Here is a 19,550-nt window from a genome sequence, read left to right as displayed (position 1 = left end):
GTATGTATTCTTATTTTGGATCTTTATATGTTGTTTTGGCTTACTGGGCGCTAGGATATTTCTTATGGTTGGGGCTCTTCTATAGATCATCCTCTTCTATAGATCATCATTACTTTGTAAGTACATTTTCTCCTGACCCGTTTATACTGACTATAAGGAATAGTCTTAGGCCTCATGCACACTGCCGTGTTTCACGGCCGTATGCGGGCCGTGGAACCGCGGCCTGGATCCCTCCTGAGAGCAGGAGCGCACGGCGTCACTGGTTGCTATGACGCCGTGCGCTCCCTGCTGCCGGCACAGTACAGTAATACACTGGTATAGATCATACCAGTGTATCACTGTATTGCGGCGGCAGCAGGGAGCGCACGGCGTCATAGCAACCAGTGACGCCGTGCGCTCCTGCTCTCAGGAGGGATCCAGGACGTGAAACTCGGCAGTGTGCATGAGGCCTTAAGCAAGCCATTGAGAAGTGTACAGTCGTGGCCAAAAGTTTTGAGAATTACATAAATATTGAAAATTGGAAAAGTTGCTGCTTAAGTTTTTATAATAGCAATTTGCATATACTCCCGAATGTTATGAAGAGTGATCAGATGAATTGCATAGTCCTTCTTTGCCATGAAAATTAACTTAATCCCAAAAAAAAACTTTCCACTGCATTGCATTGTTTTCATTAAAGGACCTGTATTTTAGTAATCGTCTTGTTAACTCAGGTGAGAATGTTGACGAGCACAAGGCTGGAGATTAGAGTTGAGCGAACACCTGGATGTTCGGGTTCGAGAAGTTCGGCCGAACATCCCGGAAATGTTCGGGTTCGGGATCCGAACCCGATCCGAACTTCGTCCCGAACCCGAACCCCATTGAAGTCAATGGGGACCCGAACTTTTCGGCACTAAAAAGGCTGTAAAACAGCCCAGGAAAGAGCTAGAGGGCGGCAAAAGGCAGCAACATGTAGGTAAATCCCCTGCAAACAAATGTGGATAGGGAAATGAATTAAAATAAAAATTAAATAAATAAAAATTAACCAAAATCAATTGGAGAGAGGTTCCATAGCAGAGAATCTGGCTTCCCGTCACCCACCACTGGAACAGTCCATTCTCAGATATTTAGGCCCCGGCACCCAGGCAGAGGAGAGAGGTCCCGTAACAGAGAATCTGTCTTCATGTCAGCAGAGAATTAGTCTGCATGTCATAGCAGAGAATGAGGCTTCACGTCAGCCACCACTGCAACAGTCCATTGGCATATATTTAGGCCCAGCACCCAGGCAGAGGAGGGAGGTCCCGTAACAGAGAATCTGTCTTCATGTCAGCAGAGAATTAGTCTGCATGTCATAGCAGAGAATGAGGCTTCACGTCAGCCACCACTGCAACAGTCCATTGGCATATATTTAGGCCCAGCACACACACAGGCAGAGGAGAGAGGTCCCGTAACAGAGAATCTGGCTTCATGTCAGCAGAGAATCAGTCTGCATGTCATAGCAGAGAATGAGGCTTCACGTCAGCCACCACTGCAACAGTCCATTGGCATATATTTAGGCCCAGCACACACACAGGCAGAGGAGAGAGGTCCCGTAACAGAGAATCTGGCTTCATGTCAGCAGAGAATCAGTCTGCATGTCATAGCAGAGAATGAGGCTTCACGTCAGCCACCACTGCAACAGTCCATTGGCATATATTTAGGCCCAGCACCCAGGCAGAGGAGGGAGGTCCCGTAACAGAGAATCTGTCTTCATGTCAGCAGAGAATTAGTCTGCATGTCATAGCAGAGAATGAGGCTTCACGTCAGCCACCACTGCAACAGTCCATTGGCATATATTTAGGCCCAGCACACACACAGGCAGAGGAGAGAGGTCCCGTAACAGAGAATCTGGCTTCATGTCAGCAGAGAATCAGTCTGCATGTCATAGCAGAGAATGAGGCTTCACGTCACCCACCACTGCAACAGTCCATTGGCATATATTTAGGCCTAGCACACAGGCAGAGCAGAGAGGTCCCGTAACAGACAATCTGGCTTCATGTCAGCAGAGAATCAGTCTGCATGTCATAGCAGAGAATCAGGCTTCACGTCACCCACCACTGCAACAGTCCATTGGCATATATTTAGGCCTAGCACACAGGCAGAGCAGAGAGGTCCCGTAACAGACAATCTGGCTTCATGACAGCAGAGAATTAGTCTGCATGTCATAGCAGAGAATGAGGCTTCACGTCAGCCACCACTGCAACAGTCCATTGGCATATATTTAGGCCCAGCACCCAGGCAGAGGAGAGAGGTCCCGTAACAGACAATCTGGCTTCATGTCAGCAGAGAATTAGTCTGCATGTCATAGCAGAGAATCAGGCTTCACGTCAGCCACCACTGCAACAGTCCATTGTCATAAATTTAGGCCCAGCACCCAGGCAGAGGAGAGAGGTCCCGTAACAGACAATCTGGCTTCATGTCAGCAGAGAATTAGTCTGCATGTCATAGCAGAGAATGAGGCTTCACGTCAGCCACCACTGCAACAGTCCATTGGCATATATTTAGGCCTAGCACACAGGCAGAGCAGAGAGGTCCCGTAACAGACAATCTGGCTTCATGACAGCAGAGAATCAGTCTGCATGTCATAGCAGAGAATCAGGCTTCACGTCAGCCACCACTGCAACAGTCCATTGTCATAAATTTAGGCCCAGCACCCAGGCAGAGGAGAGAGGTCCCGTAACAGAGAATCTGGCTTCATGTCAGCAGAGAATCAGTCTTCATATCATAGCAGAGAATCAGGCTTCACGTCACCCACCACTGTAAGAGTCAATTTTCATAAATTTAGGCCCAGAACCCAGGCAGAGGAGAAAGGTCCCGTAACAGACAATCTGGCTTCATGTCAGCAGAGAATCAGTCTTCATATCATAGCCTAGAATCAGGCTTCACGTCACCCACCACTGTAAGAGTCAATTTTCATAAATTTAGGCCCAGAACCCAGGCAGAGGAGAAAGGTCCCGTAACAGACAATCTGGCTTCATGTCAGCAGAGAATCAGTCTTCATATCATAGCAGAGAATCAGGCTTCACGTCACCCACCACTGCAACAGTCAATTGTCATAAATTTAGGCCCAGCACCCAGGCAGAGGAGAGAGCTCCCGTAACAGAGGATCTGGCTTCATGTCAGCAGAGAATCAGTCTGCATGTCATAGCAGAGAATGAGGCTTCACGTCACCCACCACTGCAACAGTCCATTGGCATATATTTAGGCCTAGCACACAGGCAGAGCAGAGAGGTCCCGTAACAGACGATCTGGCTTCATGTCAGCAGAGAATCAGTCTGCATGTCATAGCAGAGAATCAGGCTTCACGTCAGCCACCACTGCAACAGTCCATGGTCATAAATTTAGGCCCAGCACCCAGGCAGAGGAGAGAGGTCCCGTAACAGACAATCTGGCTTCATGTCAGCAGAGAATTAGTCTGCATGTCATAGCAGAGAATCAGGCTTCATGTCAGCCACCACTGCAACAGTCCATTGGCATATATTTAGGCCTAGCACACAGGCAGAGGAGAGGTTCATTCAACTTTGGGTAGCATCGCAATATAATGGTAAAATGAAAATAAAAATAGGATTGAATGAGGAAGTGCCCTGGAGTCCAATAATATATGGTTATGGGGAGGTAGTTAATGTCTAATCTGGACAAGGGACGGACAGGTCCTGTGGGATCCATGCCTGGTTCATTTTTATGAACGTCAGCTTGTCCACATTGGCTGTAGACAGGCGGCTGCGTTTGTCTGTAATGACGCCCCCTGCCGTGCTGAATACACGTTCAGACAAAACGCTGGCTGCCGGGCAGGCCAGCACCTCCAAGGCATAAAAGGCTAGCTCTGGCCACGTGGACAATTTAGAGACCCAGAAGTTGAATGGGGCCGAACCATCAGTCAGTACGTGGAGGGGTGTGCACACGTACTGTTCCACCATGTTAGTGAAATGTTGCCTCCTGCTAACACGTTGCGTATCAGGTGGTGGTGCAGTTAGCTGTGGCGTGTTGACAAAAGTTTTCCACATCTCTGCCATGCTAACCCTGCCCTCAGAGGAGCTGGCCGTGACACAGCTGCCTTGGCGACCTCTTGCTCCTCCTCTGCCTTGGCCTTGGGCTTCCACTTGTTCCCCTGTGACATTTGGGAATGCTCTCAGTAGCGCGTCTACCAACGTGCGCTTGTACTCGCGCATCTTCCTATCACGCTCCAGTGCAGGAAGTAAGGTGGGCACATTGTCTTTGTAGCGTGGATCCAGCAGGGTGGCAACCCAGTAGTCCGCACAGGTTAAAATGTGGGCAACTCTGCTGTCGTTGCGCAGGCACTGCAGCATGTAGTCGCTCATGTGTGCCAGGCTGCCCAGGGGTAAGGACAAGCTGTCCTCTGTGGGAGGCGTATCGTCATCGTCCTGCCTTTCCCCCCAGCCACGCACCAGTGATGGACCCGAGCTGCGTTGGGTGCCACCCCGCTGTGACCATGCTTCATCCTCATCCTCCTCCACCTCCTCCTCATCCTCGTCCTCCTCGTCCTCCAGTAGTGGGCCCTGGCTGGCCACATTTGTACCTGGCCTCTGCTGTTGCAAAAAACCTCCCTCTGAGTCACTTCGAAGAGACTGGCCTGAAAGTGCTAAAAATGACCCCTCTTCCTCATCCTCCTCCTCCTCCTCCTGGGCCACCTCCTGTTCCATCATCGCCCTAAGTGTTTTCTCAAGGAGACATAGAAGTGGTATTGTAACGCTGATAACGGTGTCATCGCCACTGGCCATGTTGGTGGAGTACTCGAAACAGCGCAACAGGGCACACAGGTCTCGCATGGAGGCCCAGTCATTGGTGGTGAAGTGGTGCTGTTCTGTAGTGCGACTGACCCGTGCGTGCTGCAGCTGAAACTCCACTATGGCCTGCTGCTGCTCGCACAGTCTGTCCAGCATGTGCAAGGTGGAGTTCCACCTGGTGGGCACGTCGCATATGAGGCGGTGAGCGGGAAGGCCGAAGTTACGCTGTAGCGCAGACAGGCGAGCAGCGGCAGGATGTGAACGCCGGAAGCGCGAACAGACGGCCCGCACTTTATGCAGCAGCTCTGACATGTCGGGGTAGTTGTGAATGAACTTCTGCACCACCAAATTCAGCACATGCGCCAAGCAAGGGATGTGCGTCAAATTGGCTAGTCCCAGAGCTGCAACGAGATTTCGCCCATTATCACACACCACCAGGCCGGGCTTGAGGCTCACCGGCAGCAACCACTCGTCGGTCTGTTGTTCAATACCCCGCCACAACTCCTGTGCGGTGTGGGGCCTGTCCCCCAAACATATGAGTTTCAGAATGGCCTGCTGACGTTTACCCCGGGCTGTGCTGAAGTTGGTGGTGAAGGTGTGTGGCTGACTGGATGAGCAGGTGGAAGAAGAGGAGGAGGAAGCCGAGAAGGAGGAGGTGGCAACAGGAGGCAAAGAATGTTGCCCTGCGATCCTTGGCGGCGGCAGGACGTGCGCCAAACAGCTCTCCGCCTGGGGCCCAGCTGCCACTACATTTACCCAGTGTGCAGTTAGGGAGATATAGCGTCCCTGGCCGTGCTTACTGGTCCACGTATCTGTGGTTAGGTGGACCTTGCTACAGATGGCGTTGCGCAGTGCACACTTGATTTTATCGGATACTTGGTTGTGCAGGGAAGGCACGGCTCTCTTGGAGAAGTAGTGCCGGCTGGGAACAACATACTGTGGGACAGCAAGCGACATGAGCTGTTTGAAGCTGTCTGTGTCCACCAGCCTAAATGACAGCATTTCATAGGCCAGTAGTTTAGAAATGCTGGCATTCAGGGCCAGGGATCGAGGGTGGCTAGGTGGGAATTTACGCTTTCTATCAAATGTTTGTGAGATGGAGAGCTGAACGCTGGCGTGTGACATGGTTGAGACGCTTGGTGACGGAGGTGGTGGTGGTGGTGTTGGTGGTACATCCCCTGTTTGCTGGGCGGCAGGTGCCAACGTTCCTCCAGAGGCGGAGGAAGAGGCCGAGGCGGCAGCAGCAGAATAGGCCGAGGCGGCAGCAGCAGAAGAGGTAGCAGGGGGAGCCTGAGTGACTTCCTTGGTTTTAAGGTGTTTACTCCACTGCAGTTCATGCTTTGCATGCAGGTGCCTGGTCATGCAGGTTGTGCTCAGGTTCAGAACGTTAATGCCTCGCTTCAGGCTCTGATGGCACAGCGTGCAAACCACTCGGGTCTTGTCGTCAGCACATTGTTTGAAGAAGTGCCATGCCAGGGAACTCCTTGAAGCTGCCTTTGGGGTGCTCGGTCCCAGATGGCGGCGGTCAGTAGCAGGCGGAGTCTCTTGGCGGCGGGTGTTCTGCTTTTGCCCACTGCTCCCTCTTTTGCTACGCTGTTGGCTCGGTCTCACCACTGCCTCTTCCTCCGAACTGTGAAAGTCAGTGGCACGACCTTCATTCCATGTGGGGTCTAGGACCTCATCGTCCCCTGCATCGTCTTCCACCCAGTCTTGATCCCTGACCTCCTGTTCAGTCTGCACACTGCAGAAAGACGCAGCAGTTGGCACCTGTGTTTCGTCATCATCAGAGACATGCTGAGGTGGTATTCCCATGTCCTCATCATCAGGAAACATAAGTGGTTGTGCGTCAGTGCATTCTATGTCTTTCACCGCTGGGGAAGGGCTAGGTGGATGCCCTTGGGAAACCCTGCCAGCGGAGTCTTCAAACAGCATAAGAGACTGCTGCATAACTTGAGGCTGAGACAGTTTCCCTGGTATGCATGGGGGTGATGTGACAGACTGATGGGGTTGGTTTTCAGGCGCCATCTGTGCGCTTTCTGCAGAAGACTGGGTGGGAGATAATGTGAACGTGCTGGATCCACTGTCGGCCACCCAATTGACTAATGCCTGTACCTGCTCAGGCCTTACCATCCTTAGAACGGCATTGGGCCCCACCATATATCGCTGTAAATTCTGGCGGCTACTGGGACCTGAGGTAGTTGGTACACTAGGACGTGTGGATGTGGCAGAACGGCCACGTCCTCTCCCAGCACCAGAGGGTCCACTAACACCACCACGACCATGTCCACGTCCGCGTCCCTTACTAGATGTTTTTCTCATTGTTATGGTTCACCACAACAACAAATATATTATTTGGCCCAATGTATTGTATTCAAAATCAGCGGGATATAAATTTGAGGCCTAGTATTTAGGCGCTGGGTGACCGGTATGGATTTAGTGACAGAATTAGACTTGGAAATGCACAGAAGCGTGTGTGTGAAGTTATTCTGAATGACCCTATGTGCACCTTCAATATTATATACCCTTTTAGGGATAGATTTCAAATAGCTCTGATATAGCAGAAACCACTAAATTATGAAATTGCTAAATTGGGAATTGTACTTCAACCCAGAACAAAAAATGTGCTTTGACGGACACTAAATATCTTGCCCAGCAACAACAGTACAGCGGTGGGTAACGAGAGATTTAGAGGGATTTAAATTTGAGGCCTAGTATTTAGGCGCTGGGTCACCGGTATGGATTTAGTGACAGAATTAGACTTGGAAATGCACAGAAGCGTGTGTGTGAAGTTATTCTGAATGACCCTATGTGCACCTTCAATATTATATACCCTTTTAGGGATAGATTTCAAATAGCTCTGATATAGCAGAAACCACTAAATTATGAAATTGCTAAATTGGGAATTGTACTTCAACCCAGAACAAAAAATGTGCTTTGACGGACACTAAATATCTTGCCCAGCAACAACAGTACAGCGGTGGGTAACGAGAGATTTAGAGGGATTTAAATTTGAGGCCTAGTATTTAGGCGCTGGGTCACCGGTATGGATTTAGTGACAGAATTAGACTTGGAAATGCACAGAAGCGTGTGTGTGAAGTTATTCTGAATGACCCTATGTGCACCTTCAATATTATATACCCTTTTAGGGATAGATTTCAAATAGCTCTGATATAGCAGAAACCACTAAATTATGAAATTGCTAAATTGGGAATTGTACTTCAACCCAGAACAAAAAATGTGCTTTGACGGACACTAAATATCTTGCCCAGCAACAACAGTACAGCGGTGGGTAACGAGAGATTTAGAGGGATTTAAATTTGAGGCCTAGTATTTAGGCGCTGGGTCACCGGTATGGATTTAGTGACAGAATTAGACTTGGAAATGCACAGAAGCGTGTGTGTGAAGTTATTCTGAATGACCCTATGTGCACCTTCAATATTATATACCCTTTTAGGGATAGATTTCAAATAGCTCTGATATAGCAGAAACCACTAAATTATGAAATTGCTAAATTGGGAATTGTACTTCAACCCAGAACAAAAAATGTGCTTTGACGGACACTAAATATCTTGCCCAGCAACAACAGTACAGCGGTGGGTAACGAGAGATTTAGAGGGATTTAAATTTGAGGCCTAGTATTTAGGCGCTGGGTCACCGGTATGGATTTAGTGACAGAATTAGACTTGGAAATGCACAGAAGCGTGTGTGTGAAGTTATTCTGAATGACCCTATGTGCACCTTCAATATTATATACCCTTTTAGGGATAGATTTCAAATAGCTCTGATATAGCAGAAACCACTAAATTATGAAATTGCTAAATTGGGAATTGTACTTCAACCCAGAACAAAAAATGTGCTTTGACGGACACTAAATATCTTGCCCAGCAACAACAGTACAGCGGTGGGTAACGAGAGATTTAGAGGGATTTAAATTTGAGGCCTAGTATTTAGGCGCTGGGTCACCGGTATGGATTTAGTGACAGAATTAGACTTGGAAATGCACAGAAGCGTGTGTGTGAAGTTATTCTGAATGACCCTATGTGCACCTTCAATATTATATACCCTTTTAGGGATAGATTTCAAATAGCTCTGATATAGCAGAAACCACTAAATTATGAAATTGCTAAATTGGGAATTGTACTTCAACCCAGAACAAAAAATGTGCTTTGACGGACACTAAATATCTTGCCCAGCAACAACAGTACACCGGTGGGTAACGAGAGATTTAGAGGGAATTAAATTTGAGGCCTAGTATTTAGGCGCTGGGTCACCGGTATGGATTTAGTGACAGAATTAGACTTGGAAATACACAGTAGCGGGTGTGTGTGAAGTTATTCTGAATGACCCTATGTGCACCTTCAATATTATATACCCTTTTAGGGATAGATTTCAAATAGCTCTGATATAGCAGAAACCACTAAATTATGAAATTGCTAAATTGGGAATTGTACTTCAACCCAGAACAAAAAATGTGCTTTGACGGACACTAAATATCTTGCCCAGCAACAACAGTACAGCGGTGGGTAACGAGAGATTTAGAGGGAATTAAATTTGAGGCCTAGTATTTAGGCGCTGGGTCACCGGTATGGATTTAGTGACAGAATTAGACTTGGAAATACACAGTAGCGGGTGTGTGTGAAGTTATTCTGAATGACCCTATGTGCACCTTCAATATTATATACCCTTTTTGGGATAGATTTCAAATAGCTCTGATATAGCAGGAACCACTAAATTATGAAATTGCTAAATTGGGAATTGTACTTCAACCCAGAACAAAAAATGTGCTTTGACGGGCACTAAATAACTTTCCCAGCTACAACAGGACAACGGTAACGAGAGATTTAGAGGGATTTAAATTTGAGGCCTAGTATTTAGGCGCTGGGTGACAGGTATGGGTTTAGTGACAGAATTAGACTTGGAAATACACAGTAGCGGGTGTGTGTGAAGTTATTCTGAATGACCCTATGTGCACCTTCAATATTATATACCCTTTTTGGGATAGATTTCAAATAGCTCTGATATAGCAGAAACCACTAAATTATGAAATTGCTAAATTGGGAATTGTACTTCAACCCAGAACAAAAAATGTGCTTTGACGGACACTAAATATCTTGCCCAGCAACAACAGTACAGCGGTGGGTAACGAGAGATTTAGAGGGAATTAAATTTGAGGCCTAGTATTTAGGCGCTGGGTCACCGGTATGGATTTAGTGACAGAATTAGACTTGGAAATACACAGTAGCGGGTGTGTGTGAAGTTACTCTGAATGACCCTATGTGCACCTTCAATATTATATACCCTTTTTGGGATAGATTTCAAAGAGCTCTGATATAGCAGGAACCACTAAATTATGAAATTGCTAAATTGAGAATTGTATTTCAACCCAGAACAAGAAATGTGCTTGAACGGACACTAAATAACTCGCCCAGCTACAGCACTAGGGACAGATTTAGCTGGATATAAATTTGAGGCCTAGTATTTAGGCGCTGGGTGACCGGTATGGATTTAGTGACAGAATTAGACTGGGATATGGCCAAAAAATGAACAGACTATTGCTGGTTAAATGCACTTGGTGTGACAGCTTCACCCTGATGTAGGCTTTAGCCAAATAACAACCACACCATTGAGGGTTAAATGCACTTGGTGACAGGCGCAGCTTGCCCCTGATTTTGTATATGGCCAAAAAATGAACAGACTATTGCTGGTTAAATGCACTTGGTGTGACAGCTTCACCCTGATGTAGGCTTTAGCCAAATAACAACCACACCATTGAGGGTTAAATGCACTTGGTGACAGGCGCAGCTTGCCCCTGATTTTGTATATGGCCAAAAAATGAACAGACTATTGCTGGTTAAATGCACTTGGTGTGACAGCTTCACCCTGATGTAGGCTTTAGCCAAAAAACAACCACACCATTGAGGGTTAAATGCACTTGGTGACAGGCGCAGCTTGCCCCTGATTTTGTATATGGCCAAAAAATGAACAGACTATTGCTGGTTAAATGCACTTGGTGTGACAGCTTCACCCTGATGTAGGCTTTAGCCAAAAAACAACCACACCATTGAGGGTTAAATGCACTTGGTCGCAGCTTGTGCTGGCGCACCACAAGACACAAAATGGCCGCCGATCACCCCAGAAAAATGAGACTGACAAACGGTCTGTGCAGCCTAAAAACAGTGAGCAATTGAGGATCAGCAGCTCAATGATCCACAGCTGCAGATCGATCAGTTAATCAAGTCCTTTGGAGGAGTTAATCTGCCTAATCTCGCCCTACTGTCGCAGCCGCAACCTCTCCCTACGCTAATCAGAGCAGAGTGACGGGCGGCGCTATGTGACTCCAGCTTAAATAGAGGCTGGGTCACATGGTGCTCTGGCCAATCACAGCCATGCCAATAGTAGGCATGGCTGTGATGGCCTCTTGGGGCAAGTAGTATGACGCTTGTTGATTGGCTGCTTTGCAGCCTTTCAAAAAGCGCCAAGAAAGCGTCACAAAAGCGCCAAGAAAGCGACGAACACCGAACCCGAACCCGGACTTTTACGAAAATGTCCGGGTTCGGGTCCGTGTCACGGACACCCCAAAATTCGGTACGAACCCGAACTATACAGTTCGAGTTCGCTCATCCCTACTGGAGATCATTAAGTCAGGCTGATTGGGTTAAAATGGCAGACTTGACCTGTTAAAAGGAGGGTGATGCTTGAAATCATTGTTCTTCCATTGTTATTCATGGTGACCTGCAAAGAAACGCGTGCAGCCATCATTGCGTTGCATAAAAATGGCTTCACAGGCAAGGATATTGTGGGTACTAAGATTGCACCTCAATCAACAATTTATAGGATCATCAAGAACTTCAGGGAAAGAGGTTCAATTCTTGTTAAGAAGGCTTCAGGGCGTCCAAGAAAGTCCAGCAAGCGCAAGGATCGTCTCCTAAAGAGGATTCAGCTGCGGGATTGGAGTGCCACTAGTGCAGAGCTTGCTCAGGAATGGCATCAGGCAGGTGTGAGCGCATCTTCACGCACAGTGAGGCGAAGACTTTTGGAAGATGGCCTGGTGTCAAGAAGGGCAGCAAAGAAGCCACTTCTCTCCCAAAAAAAAAAACAGATTGATCTTCTGCAGAAAATATGGTGAATGGACTGCTGAGGACTGGGGCAAAGTCATATTCTCCGATAAAGCCTCTTTCCGATTGTTTGGGGCATCAGGAAAAAGGCTTGTCCGGAGAAGAAAAGGTGAGCGCTACCATCAGTCCTGTGTCATGCCAACAGTAAAGCATCCTGAGACCATTCATGTGTGGGGTTGCTTCTCATCCAAGGGAGTGGGCTCACTCACAATTTTGCCCCAAAACACAGCCATGAATAAAGAATGTTACCAAAACACCCTCCAACAGCAACTTCTTCCAACAATCCAACAACAGTTTGGTGAAGAACAATGCATTTTCCAGCACAATGGAGCACTGTGCCATAAGGCAAAAGTGATAACTAAGTGGCTCGGGGACCAAAACGTTGACATTTTGGGTCCATGGCCTGGAAACTCCCCAGATCTTAATCCCATTGAGAACTTGTGGTCAATCCTCAAGAGGCGGGTGGACAAACAAAAACCCACTAATTCTGACATACTCCAAGAAGTGATTATGAAAGAATGGGTTGCTATCAGTCAGGAATTGGCCCAGAAGTTTATTGAGAGCATGCCCAGTCGAATTGCAGAGGTCCTGAAAAAGAAGAGCCAACACTGCAAATACTGACTCTTTGTATAAATGTCATAATTGTCAATAAAAGCCTTTGAAACGTATGAAGTGCGTGTAATTATATTTCACTACATCACAGAAACAACTGAAACAAAGATCTAAAAGCAGTTTAGCAGCAAACTTTGTGAAATCTAATATTTGTGTCATTCCCAAAACTTTTGGCCACGACTGTATATAACGATTAGTATCGACCGATTTAAAGTGTGTTTTTGTAGAGAGGTGGTTATTGTTGTTGGTGGTGATAACGATGTCCACTAATTCTATTTTAATTTTACTGTAATTTGGGGTGAAGGCTATCTCCCAATTTGTGTTGTTCAGATAGCTACAAAAACCTAGTGCATATTGTTCATCTCCATCCCAGATATATCTTTTATAATATATGATCTGTTTGATTGGCGGTGCTAGATTTAGAATATGTTCATCTAATCTGACAACAGTCCTCCATGTTGGATTGAGTCAGTTTGATTCATCTACTTTTAGATGTAAAAAATATGTGAAGGTGCTCTTATTTATTATACTTTTTATTAATTAAATATTTTTATATTCATTTATACATTTTAATTCATGTTATTGTGAATAATGAAAGTAAGGAAGCAAATAACATTAAATCCCTTATGTAAATGATTAAGGGTGTAATTTCAGCAGCTTTTCCGAAAAAAACGCATCGGCCCAAAAAAAACGCATGGAAACCGCACCATTACTGCATATGCGTTTTTTTCAAAAATAGCAAGATTTCGATGTATTATACTTATGGAAGAAATGTAGGAGCTATATCTCTGATTGAATTTACTTTATTATTAAAAATATTCAATTTTATTATTGAGTATAGTATATTGTAATAATCCAGACCAGATTTTGTCACTATGGTACCTGGATTGTGATCCAGGACTGGTCTTTGGAATATCTGGAACCAATTAACAAAGATGGTATAAAAAAGGTGGTTTAGGGGGAGCCAGGTCACCACTGAGGAAGAAGTCAGCACCCCTTGGGACTTCGAAACGCGTCTGGGAGGAATCTGGACCCCACAATACCACCATTTTGGCGTACGCAAGGAGATCTACAGTTACACCTCCGTTACCAATAACCTCCTAAGTGACCAACTCGTCCTACATCAAGTTCGAAAACTCCTCAGAGTGATACACTCTGATTTGCAAGTAAGGAGAAATCGAATATTTGGGACGCTGAGGAAACGGTGATTGAACAAACCATATTGAGAAGTGGAGGTAAGGGATTTAAATAGCTTGAAAAAAGGTGGGACGCCACCTAGAGCTAACAACTTCTGAACTTTAATCCGATAAGTTCCATGAACTGTGATATATGCATATTTCTAAATATTCTGAATAATTTCTACAACTAAATCCGAAAATCCTGCGACTGCACCACAATAATGACAATCGGCGATTATTTTATACCGAATTAATGGTGACATTCGATTAATTTCTCAATTGAAAACTACTGAGCAACAACATATTCAGTACTTTAATGTTGGGAATTTAACTCTCTGGATCCATTCAATGAGATTATAGACAAGCACCCATTCGCTGTCTGATGTGTGTACATATACACTATAAGTGATTTTTTATACTGTCAATTGTGACGTTTTATTTTTTATGTTATTTATTTTCTGTACAAATTACGTATTTTGTATGACATTTTAATTATTTTTAAAAAGTTATTGCATCAATAAAGTGTCTTGTTTGAGCAAACTTTCCAGATATTGAGTGCCATATCTCCAATATTAATTAAATTTTTTACTTTCTGGTGTTTGAAGTTCACACCTAGATATTGAGCACCTCTCTACCCTACGGAGTAGTAGAGCCACTCCATATTGCTAAATTTTAGATTTAGAATATGTTTCTTTTCAAACTCCCCCATGAATAGATTGGCCACTTTCGTCCCCATCGCTGTCCCCCAGCACTGGTGGAAGATGGTATGATTATATACGTATAAAGAAGTTGTTTTCAAAGATAAAGCGCAGGCTATCTAGGAGGAAATCAACTTGGAGTGGTTTTATACACCCAATGTTCCCCGTTATTGGTTAGTATCTGGGTTAGTAATGGATATGATGTCTCTTACCGGTGATGTTTTCAGACAGAGCAACAGGTATACGATCTAGCCGCACGGCCGAAAACATCACCGGTAAGAGGCATCATATCCATTACTAACCCGGATACTAACCAACAACGGGGGACATTGAGTGTATTAAACCTTCTGTCTAGCACCACCATAGACCCAATACGGCGACTTCAGGGGCCCTAAAATTGAAGACATGCCGCAGCTGTAGCACTCAATGCATATGGGCGCAATAGTATAAGGAATGGTTTGTATGCCCATTAACAAATAAGGTGCATGGATGCAATATAGACACCTTATATAGCACAACAAGACTTTTGATATAGTCGGGTAGTGAGAATCCGGATATATGAAAAAATAACACTTGGGACAGTTCAACATAGTTTAAAACTGATACAAATTATTCAGTTTAAAGCATATGACGGATAAATGAACAGATAATTAAAAACAACCATTTTAAAGTGACAGCAGTATTTATCCTCAATTATATTTTATTCATTGTAAGAAGGAACAAGAGGCAGTCATTGACCAAAGATACGTGTCACCTAGGTTCCGGGCCTCAGTGAGGTAAGAACCAGATTTTTCCCTGAAGTGTCAGTTTTGCAGTTGCAGTCTGACACTTCAGCTGTTAGTATGGCTGTAAAGCCGATCCGGGCCAATTCTTATTGGGATCAGCCAAACAGCAGGGTGGGTGGCTGTTCCCCACGGTTACAGGCCGGGTTTTGGGCTGGTATATAAAAACCCAGCCAGCACGTTCAGCTGTGGTGGATTATCCTCCATGTCAGAGAAGCTGTGGAGTCTGTTTCTTGAGAGCCGCATGCTGGAGAAACAGGCCTCTAAACCTGCTGTGGACTGCGGGTGGAAAACTGCTGACCAGGTGAAGGTTTTTTGCACTGTGGACTTTGTGTGGTGTTAACAGGCACCAAAACTGAAAACCGTTACTTTTGGCTTGTTTTTCCTTATGTGTGAATAAAACACTGAACTTTGCTTTACAACCTTGTTTTTGCCTCTGTACTGTGTCCGCTTACCCTGCCTACCAGAGCAAATCCCCACATTATATACATACGAGAGCTCCGCATGATATAGAAGAAGTGGGACCAAGACCTATCTATATATACTTTTAATATTTTTTGGCATCATTGTTGTGTGTTATTGTCTTTCTAGTGAATATGTAGGGAATACAGCTATATTCTGAGACAGACCATTGGAATATACACTCACCTTAAGAATTATTAGGAACACCATACTAACACGCTGTTGGACCCCCTTTTGCCTTCAGAACTGCTCAGGTAGCCCGTGACATTTAAACGATGGCCAATTGGCACTAAGGGGCCTAAAGTGTGCCCAGAAAACATCCCCCACACCATTACACCACCACCACCAGCCTGCACAGTGGTAACAAGGCATGATGGATACATGTTCTAATTGTGTTTACGCCAAATTCGGACTCATTTGAATGTCTCAACAAAAATCGAGACTCATCAGACCAGGCAACATTTGTCTTCAACAGTCCAATTTTAGTGAGCTTGTGCAAATTGTAGCCTCTTTTTCCTATTTGTAGTGGAGATGAGTGGTACCCGGTGGGGTCTTCTGCTGTTGTAGCCTATCCGCCTCAAGGTTGTGCGTGTTGTGGCTTCACAAATGCTTTGCTGCATACCTCGGTTGTAACGAGTGGTTATTTCAGTCAACGTTGCTCTTCTATCAGCTTGAATCAGTCGGCCCATTCTCCTCTGACCTCTAGCATCAACAAGGCATTTTCGCCCACAGGACTGCCACATACTGGATGTTTTTCCCTTTTCACACCATTCTTTGTAAACCCTAGAAATGGTTGTGCGTGAAAATCCCAGTAACTGAGCAGATTGTGAAATACTCAGACCGGCCCGTCTGGCACCAACAACCATGCTACGCTCAAAATTGCTTAAATCACCTTTTTTTTCCCATTCTGACAAATTAAGTTTGGAGTTCAGGAGATTGTCTTGACCAGGACCACAGCCCTACATGCATTGAAGCAACTGCCATGTGATTGGTTGACTAGATAATCGCATTAATGAGAAATAGAACAGATGTTCCTAATAAATCTTTAGGTGAGTGTATATGATATGTTGAATTGTGTGCAGTATGTCTAGCTAAAAAATGTATAATTTTACGTGAGCCAGTCATATGTTATTTAATGCTGTAGACCTTGTCAGACGCTCTGGTGGTAGGGAGTGGACTGGGCTCCTTTTAAGAGGATCTGGTGAGCTAAACCAATTGTGTAATTAATACATTTTGTGTATTTGACATCTATTTATACTGGCCTTGTGTGTTTTTTCCACCTTTCAATTTTGAATGCATCAATAGTAGCTGGAGGTCACAGCAGAGAAGCAACAAGCAAACCCCGAAGAGGAGGAATACAGATTTTTCACAAAAAACCCTTTACGCACAAACGCTCTGCTTTAAAACTACTAAATGCGTTATCGCTTTAAAAAAGGTTTATTCCTAAATCCCAAAGAGAAAAAAAAAAGCTCCCTGTCAGATACATGCTTTACTATAAGTAATCTCATGGACATACCCTTTCATTATGCAATGTTTCGTGTCTTGAAACCTTTTAGGCAACACTTTATTATATTTCATACAATGCTCTTAATAAGACTGGCCAGTTCAACCATTGACTGGTGATATTGGTATTAAAAAGCTGACAATCTTGTAGAAGGCTTGCATAGTAAAGTATCAATTTTTGCAGATGACACTAAACTGTGTAAAGTAATTAACACTGAAGAGGACAGTATACTACTACAGAGGGATCTGGATAGATTGGAGACTTGGGCAGATAAGTGGCAGATGAGGTTTACACTGACAAATGTAAAGTTATGCACATGGGAAGGAATAATGCAAGTCACCCATACATACTAAATGGTAGAACACTCGATAACACTGACATGGAAAAGGATCTAGGAATTTTGGCCAGAGACTCCACCTTTTTCTCCCCTTTTCCTTATTTTATTCCCAGATCAATTTCTAGTGGACCATACCACTTTGTTTCATGCCATGGCCTCGGAGATAGGTCTTATTGGAGGATCATATCATGCCCCTGTCACTATTACTCTGGAGGATCAGTATCAATCTCATACTGCCCCTGTTTCGAGGAACAATACATTCTTATTTAACCACCCTGCATATCGCGTTGAGATCTTACATTCGCTGCAAGAGTATTTCCTCTTTAACGTGGGATCGGTTTAGTGCCTTTTATATTATGGCAGGCTCACAAGGCCTTTATTAGAGGCTTGCTTATGAAAATGAACCATAAAGAGAAGAAAAGGAAAGAGAGAGCCACCATGCTAATAATGGAGAAAATATCTGGGCTAGGAAAAATCAACAAACAAAACCCCACATCCCATACTTCAGCAGAGTTGAGGATAGAGAGGGATAAGTTGAGATCTGTACTACTTCAGGACTATGAAAAGACGCTACTTAGACTGAAGTGTAAGTACTATGCACAAGGCAACAAAGCTGAAAGACTACTAGCCCAACAGCTTAAGTCTTAGCAAGTTAGATATACTGTAAATACTCACACATTATCCACCCCCATACTCACGCTAAGCTTATAGATCCAAGACATATTGCCGAACAATTCAGACTTTTTAACATGAATTTATATAATCTTAAGGACACAATTACCTTGCCCGACAACTACTTCGCATTAGTTGCAGACTTCTTATCAAAAGCCTCTCTTCCTTCACTTACACCTTCCGAATTGGATGATTTAAATGCCCCCCTCACTTAATCTGAAATTCAGAAACTGATCCTATCCCTCCCACAGGGGAAAACCCCCGGGCCTGGTGGACTGTCTAATAAATATTATAAACAATTCCACCCTAAGTTAACTCCTCAGCTATTGCATATATTTCAACAGTACATGAAGGGCACCCCTTTCCCTACAGGTATGCTACAGGGATTTATCATCACGCTCCCTAAATCGGGCAAACCTAGTGATGTCCCTCAAAATTTCAGGCCTATCTCCCTACTGAATTTGGACATTAAGATATTCGCTAAATTAATTGCCTCCAGATTATCCCCCATCCTTCAATCACTTATTATTGATGATCAGGGCATACATAATTTTCACCAGTCTTATAGAAATCTTGTAGACCATATTCTACTAAGTGCCAAAATAGTAATAATTCGCCACTGGAAGTCACCTAAACCTCCAAACATACAAGAAGTGATACTTGCTGTAGACACCACCTGTCGATATGAAAGGTCCCTGCCAATCTCTATGATCAACCCCAAAACAGAGATTTTTCTTTTCCTTTTGTTTGTTTATCCTAAGTAATGTTTGACAATATAAGACACTTACCTTCTATGAGAAAATAACCTCATAGAAAGACTCATGTTGTCTCATTGCTATTGTTAGGGGCCTTGCCTCGGCCATTTCTTTTTTGATATCTGTACCCCTTTACCTTATGTAATTATACCCATGTCAACTTATTATGTACAATTGATGTAAAATTGCTTACTTGTACCATGTTTGTTGAAACATTCATGAAAAATTTATAAAAATGATTATTCACAAAAAGCTGAAACATCTTTCTTACAAGTTACATGGTCTAGTAGTGTCTTCAGGGGCTATGAAGCTACAATGGAGCATCCTGCTAAAGCATTGCAATACACAACAAAGAGCAAAGTAAAGAGTTACCAAATTTATTTTGCTGTAATATGCAATACCTGCATATGCATGTCTTTGCACAAGGCATTTATGAGCCATATCCTCAGTAGATGGGGCTGGTGTCATCTTTTATATAGAGAGATAAAAAAACATTTGAGTGAGCTCAGTCTAGTTTAGTCTAGTGAGTCTCATGGAGTCAAAGCAAAGAGAACAGAAGCAAAGATGCACTGCTGAAAAAAAAACTTCAATACTTGTCCTGTAACTATCACGGCCTATGGTGTGTTTTGTGACACTGTCCTTCACTTGGTTGCCCGTGGCAACGTGTAGTGTTGT

The sequence above is a fragment of the Bufo gargarizans genome, chromosome 5 (assembly GCF_014858855.1).
Source record: "Bufo gargarizans isolate SCDJY-AF-19 chromosome 5, ASM1485885v1, whole genome shotgun sequence".
NCBI classification, from domain to species: domain Eukaryota; kingdom Metazoa; phylum Chordata; class Amphibia; order Anura; family Bufonidae; genus Bufo; species Bufo gargarizans.
Note: the sequence above shows the minus strand (reverse complement) of the source record.